The following is a 7,211-nucleotide window of genomic DNA, read 5'->3' on the forward strand; positions in this document are numbered from 1 at the left end:
CATGGACGAGGGTGCAAGATGAGGAAAATCGGGCAGGTTCTTTTTAACAAAGTTCCTAATTTGAAGATAGTGAAAGAAATGTGTAGCTGGAAGGTTAAATTTGGAATGTAATTGTCCGTAGGATGCAAAGATGTTGTCTATATAAAGATCTCTGAGCAATTTAATCCCAAAATTTTTCCAGATATTAAAAACTGCATATGTTTGCGAGGGTTGAAAGAGGTGATTCTCTTGCAGAGGTGCCACAGATAAAAGCTTTTCCATCTTAAAATGCTTTCTACATTGGTTCTATATTCTGAGTGAGTGAACCATAATTGGGTTATTAGTATATTGCCGATACCTTGCATTTATTGGGGCACAAAGCAGGGAATATAAAGAAGTACTGCAGGATTTTACTTCTATTGTGGACCAGGCCTGTGTATGTTCATCTATTTGTGTCCATGTTTTTATAGCTTGTATGTCTGCTGCCCAGTAATAAAACTGAAAGTTAGGTAGAGCCATGCCACCTTCTGCCTTAGGTCTTTGTAGGGTCGCTCTTTGGATACATGGATGTTTTGAGTTCCAAATTAATGAGGTTATTGTTGAATCTAATTGCTTAAAAAATAATTTATTGATGTATATTGGAATGTTTTGAAATAAAAAAAGAAGCTTAGGAAGAATATTCATCTTAACAACGTTAATTCTTCCAGCTAGAGTGAGATGAAGGGTTGACCATCTATGTAAGTCTTGCTTAATTTTTCCATACAGACGGCGAAATTTTATTGATAAAGAGCTTTGTGTTTACTTGAGATGTTTACCCCTAGGTATTTAAACTGATCTGCTATGATAAAAGGTAGGGTGTCTAATCTAATATTATATGCTTGAGAATTCACTGGAAGGAGTACTTTTATTCAGATTAATTCTGAGACTAGAGATCTTTTGACATTCTGTAAGTGCTGTTAAGACTACAGGCACAGAATTTTGTGGGTCTGATATATACAGTACCGTATCATCTACATATAGAGAAATTTTCTGTTCCAGTCCTTCTCTGATAATCCCATTTATCTGATCAGCATTTCGACAGTGAACCGCCAATGGTTCAATGGCGATTGCAAATAGCAGTGGTGACAAGGGGCATCCTTGTCTGGTACCACATTCTAGTTTAAAGTAGTCTGAACAAATGTTGTTAATACAAACTGAAGCTTCTGGATTGGTATACAGTAGTTTGATCCATGTACAAATATTTGGGCCAAACCCAAATTTCTCTAATGTAGTGAAAAGGTATTTCCATTCAATCATGTCAAATGCTTTTTCTGCATCCAATGATAATAATATTTCTGGGGTGTTTGACTTTGTTGATGAGTATATTACATTAAACAGGCGTCGAAGATTGGAGGATAAGTGTTGACCCTTGATAAATCCAATTTTATCTTGAGATATTACCGAAAGCAGCACTTTCTCTGTCCTTCTAGCTATGATTTTTGAGAGTATCTTAACATCATTATTCAGAAGTGAAATTGGTCTGTATGATTCACATTGTAAAAAGTCTTTATTTTGTTTATGAATGACGGTGATTAATGCTTGGCAAAAAGTTTGAGGTAGAATTTGATTGTCTCTAGCTTCTGTAAATGTTACTAATAGGAGGGGAGCTAGATGAGTGGAGAACTTCTTATAAAATTCTGCAGGGTAGACATCTGGGCCTGCTGCTTTCCTGCGTTGAAGTGACTTTATAGCATCTAGTAATTCTGATAGCGCCAGAGGTTTATCCAGTAACTCCGCACTAAAAGTATCTATTTGTGGTAACTGTAATGTATCCAGAAATGCATTAGATTGTATGTTGTCTTCTTTAAACTCAGTAGAATATAAGGATTTATAGTAGTCTTTAAATGTGTGTATTATATTTTTATGGTCAATGATTTCGTCTCCGTTCATGTTGGTGATTACTGGGATTGCATTGCGTACTTCTTGCTTGTGGATTTGTTAAGCTAAAAGCTTATTAGCTTTCTCTCCATGTTCATAGTAATGATGTCTGGACTTACAAATTAGTTGTTCAGTTTCTTTAGTTGTCAAGAGGTTGAGTTCTGAATGCAGAGCCTGCCTTTTCCTATGTAGAGCCTCGCTTGGTTGCCTGGAATGTTCTTCATTTATTCTAGTAATTTCGCTTTTTAGTTCTGATACTTTCTTGGTTTCTAATTTATTCCTGTGGGAAAGATATGAAATAATCTGTCCTCTTAAGAAGGCCTTTAGAGTTTCCCAGAGTATTCCTGCAGAAACCTCTGAGGATGTATTTGTCTCTAGGAAGAAACTGATTTGTTTGGATATAAATTCTGTACAATTCTCGTCTGCTAATAGAAGCGGGTTAAGACGCCATCTACGAGGTGAGTGTGTAGGGCATAGTGACTCCAGCTCCAAGACCAGAGGTGCATGGTCGGAAATAACAATAGCATTGTACTTGTAAGATTTAATCGTAGGCAAGAAATTATTATCTATAAAGAAATAATCTTTTCTTGAGTAGCAATTATGTACTGGTGAGTAGAAAGAATATGTTCTTGAGTTTTGGTTTAGAAACCTCCAGGGATCTGATAAGTTGTGGTCAGTTACAAACTGTGTAATTATCTTTGCAGTGTTAGATGTTGTTTTGTCTTGGTAGAGTAATATATATTGCTCTACTTTCCCCTATTTGTATTATTAATATGTAGCCTTAGAATGCCTAATCTCACAGACTTACCACTGTTTATAAGGTATTATTTTATATAACTTATCCCCACCTTCCCTTCTATATCTATAACCTTGGGCAATTGGATGTAGTAAAAGACAAGCAGAAGTTAAGTTACAGTTTAAACAATGTATTATTGATAATATTCATAAATAATAACAAAATGCAAAGTACATTTGAATATTGGCAACCATACAACCTGATTAAATGGTGATATGTAGTTCAGGCGGCACACAGACTTGTCAGTTACTTAAATGTCTCTAGTTAAGGCATCATTGGTGCTCAGCTTTCAGCCATATGTCTGTTCAAAATGGCTGCTGAGCTGTGCTCTTCATTGTGTGGTCTTCATCATCAGGTTAGCAAGAGAGATGCTTCTTTCAGATGTTGGTTAGTAAGAGAGAGATACTGAGGTTAAACACATACATTTATAGATGTTCTGTCCAACCCCGAGAGCCAATAGCACATCATGGTACTTAAAGGCTTCTGAACCAAGCCAATTCCAAACAGCCATACTTCAGAGCAATGGGGGAAATAGAACATCTTAACACCTGCCCCCAAACCATATGTTAAAGTACACCTTAGCCCATTTGCTGGGGTAGAAATGACTTTAGCAAAGACACACTTGCCAAACTGGTTTAAAACACACATCCCCCAAATCCTGTCGTAAAATTCAAACAGACCCATTCCTAAGGGGGGGGGGGGGGGGGGGGGGGGGGGGGGGGTAAGCACTAAATTACATTGCTTTGTCTAAATTACAAATAAAGATATACAGTACAAAATATTCATCAAGTTATATGTAAAATCTCACATCACAACAGATGCCATCCCCCCTGTGACAGGAGTCCTATCTAAAAGTGGATTTAAAACACAATTAAAGTCCCCAGCCATTATAATTTTATGAGTGTTCACATTGGGGATGGATGCAAATACGTTTTGTATGAATTCCTTATCATCAACATTAGGTGCATAAACATTTATCAAAATCATTTTATAGTTAAATAAGTTGCCCATGACCATCACATATCTCCCTTCTGGATCAGATACTACATCTGATGCTACAAATGAGACTGTTCTATGTATGAGAATTCCCACACCTCTAGTTTTCTTTGTAAAGCTAGAATGGAACTTTTGGCCAGCCCAGTCCTTTTGCAGACGGAACTGATCTTTGCTTAGTAAGTGGGTCTCCTGTAAAAATACTATTTTAGCATTTAAACCTGTTAGGTGGGATAGTACTTCCTTTCTCTTTAATTCATGATTCAGGCCTTTAACATTCCAGCTGGCAAAGTTAACTGTCCCATCATGGAGATATTGATTCTGAGTTTTTGATGTCATTTTATAGTCTTAACTGGAAGTGAGACAACTTTAACCTTAACTTCCTATTTCCCCAAGAGTTATTGCCATGTAGCCTATTGTTACGTTGGTAGTTATAATTATAAGGATTAAAAGGATAGATTAGATATAGCCTGCTCTCTTTCTCTCCCCCCCTTATCCCCCCACCCCCCCATTTTGCCTCCCCACATGAGGCTGGACCCCACTTCACAAAGTCTCGGTCCTCTGACATACCTAGAGACAGAGTACATCCAAAGCAAAACAAGCCCCCATGCAGCGGCGTTTTAGGATTAAAGAGTAGAGATATCTATTGCCAGTATAATCTAAATACTATACGCCTAAAATATAATCATTAACAAACTATGATTATATATACTCATTAACAAACTATAAGCATAAAATATATAATATAGTCTTCAGCAATCTGAAAGTAATAAGATAATAAACCCAGGGGATGGTGTTAGAAAGTGGTCCAGGATAAGCATAGTAAGTCTTAATGCAATAATAACAGTAAACCAAGGGTATGATGTTAAACAGTCTCCTTTAGGGTAGTAAGAAAAAAAAGTTAATTTCTTCCACACACATGTCTATAACTGTAATTAAAACATAAACAGAAAGCTTCCAAGTTATGAAAAGGATGTATAATTATAATACCCGTATCATTACAAGTGGATCAGACAGCAGGTGATATCTCCTTGCCATGCCATGACAGGATGCGACTCACTATTGTGTTTTAAAATAGTGTCGGGATCAGCTTTCTTAATTCCTTTTCTGCTTCCTCCTTGTTGGAAGAGACGTAGTATTGGCCTTGCACATCCACTATCAGTTTGGCAGGGTACAAGAGGCTGTATTTGATATCGGCTTGCCGTAACCACTGTTTAATGTTGTAGAAGGCTGCACGTTTAGCAGCTGTTGTGGGAGAGAAATCAGGGAAAATACGAATGTGGTTATTTTCAAATATAATCTCTTGCTTGCGTCTGAGGAGTGCCATCACATCTAGCTTCCATAATAATCTCTCGAATAATAAAAGACCTAGGTCTAAAGGTATTTGATCCGCGTATGCAATAAGCTGCTGCTATCTCGGTATCTGATTTAAAGTCCTCTCCAATTATTTTAGAGAATAGTTCAGTTGCGAATTTCACTGGGTTTGGACTTTCACGATTCTCAGGTAGACCTTCCATTCTAATATTATTCCTTTTGCTTCCATCTTCCAGAGCAGCAAGTCTGTCTCCGAGTTTTTTGCATTCGGAACTGGCAGCTGTAGCTTTCCATCAGCGGTGGACGCTAGATTTTTGGCCATTTCAATTCGAGTCGTGAATGCCTGCTTAATATCCTCCAGCTGATTGGCAAATGTGCTCAGTTTAGACGCGTTTTCCTGAATGTGCTCCTCAATTTTATCCACCATACCATTAAAGGCCGCCTCAAAGCGGATATATACATGTTTCTCAGAGTCTTTGTTATCCTTCCACAGCTCTTGCAGCTCCCGCCTCTGCTTCTCACTTGTCTTCTCGCTTATCCTCTCGTTTGTCTTGAGCATACTATTTATTTCTTTCTTTATATCATTCTTTATCTCTTGCTTGAGCTCAGCGATCATTACCTTCAGTTAGGACGATCATTTCTGCTTTCGAGCACCGTACGTGAAGTGGTGGGCTCTATTACAGCTGATGTTCCCGGCTCGCGTGGAGTAGGTGAAAGCACGGACTGCAAGGCCTTTTCCAGTTTCAAATGATCTTCTCCAATCGATGAGCTATCATGACCTGCGTCACTCGCACATTCGCTCCCCATTTCAATCACAACTGGAGACGATGCTGTGGACCGTGGTCCTGAGGAGTCTGGACTTTCGCCCATCTGTTCCAGGTCAGTCTCTGAAAGGCCGTACCTTTAGCTTGAACTTGGACTTGTCAGTCTGGGCTTGGATGTAGCTTTAGTTTTCTTTTCCATTTCTTTCTGAGCCCCTTTCTTGCCGACCATGTTTATATATGCTGTAGTAGAACCCTCGGGTTGGATAAATACAGGATATCTCAGTATAATAAGGAAATAATATTAAAAAATAACACCGCTGCTAACGGAGTTCCGCTTCAGACGTCCATCTCTCGCAACGGACGAGACCAAGCTATCAATTCAAATGTATTTTGTTTATTGTTATTATTTATGGGTGGCACGGTGGTGCAGTGATAGCGCTGCTGCCTCGCAGTAAGGAGACCTGGGTTCACTTTGCGGGTCCTCCCTGCGTGGAGTTTGCATGTTCTCCCCGTGTCCGCGTGGGTTTCCTCTGGGTGCTCCGGTTTCCTCCCACAGTCCAAAGATATGCAGGTTAGGTACATTGGCGATCCTAAATTGTCCCTGGTGTGTGCTTGGTGTGTGTGTGTGCCCTGCGGTGGGCTGGCACCCTGCCCAGGGTTTGTTCCTGCCTTGCACCCTGTGCTGGCTGCAATTGACTCCAGCAGACCCCCATTAACCTGTGTTAGGATATAGCGGGTTGGACAATGACTGACTGACTGCCTGTTATTATTTATGAATATTATCAATAATGCATTATTTAAATTGTAACTTAACTCCTACTTGTCTTTTAATATACCTAATTGCCTGAGGCTATAAATGTAGAAGAGAAGGTGGGGAGTAGTTATATACTATAATACCTTACAAACAGTGGTAGGTCTGTGAGGTTTGAGGCATTCTGACAAAGGCTACATATGAATAATACAAAAGGGGAAAGTAGAGTAATATATTACTCTACCAAGACAGAACAGTCAGAAACTGTGTATATAACTGAACTGTAGTCTTTACTGAGAGAGAGACCAAAAACTTGCACAAAGATATTCCACAACCCCACTGCAGTACCACCTGCTGCCCAGGAATACTGCCAAACATTATTGCATTCATCTCAATACATAACACAATTCAACAAAATCAAGAGCTTTCACCTGCATTTAAACAAAATATTCATATAGCACTGGTTGTATATTATTATTAAAGCCACAGTTTACTAAGTAGATAGTGTAAAGGATGGCACAAATAGAATGGGACCCTTACCCGGCTGAGAGGCCAGTATAATGGAAGGACTGGGGGAGATGAACATACAACTAGGTGGCCGCCCCTTGGATTAGGATTACCTTGCAGACATCTAGAAGGCATGCTGGATCCTGCTATCCTGTGACACAGCCCTGCTAGATTCTGTGGGGGCTGCCAG

The 7,211-nt window shown here is 39.2% G+C and overlaps 1 long non-coding RNA gene across 1 annotated transcript; it reads left to right on the forward strand.

Moving 5' to 3' along the window:
• The first annotated feature begins 2,186 nt into the window (after nt 1-2,186).
• On the forward strand, nt 2,187-4,333 carry LOC127526547 (uncharacterized). The gene is made up of 2 exons (XR_007934037.1): nt 2,187-2,627; nt 3,532-4,333. It is a non-coding gene; the product is annotated as an uncharacterized LOC127526547 (long non-coding RNA).
• Nucleotides 4,334-7,211: the final 2,878 nt, after the last annotated feature.

This window comes from Erpetoichthys calabaricus, chromosome 2 (genome assembly GCF_900747795.2).
Source record: "Erpetoichthys calabaricus chromosome 2, fErpCal1.3, whole genome shotgun sequence".
In the NCBI taxonomy this organism is placed as follows: Eukaryota; Metazoa; Chordata; class Cladistia; order Polypteriformes; family Polypteridae; genus Erpetoichthys; species Erpetoichthys calabaricus.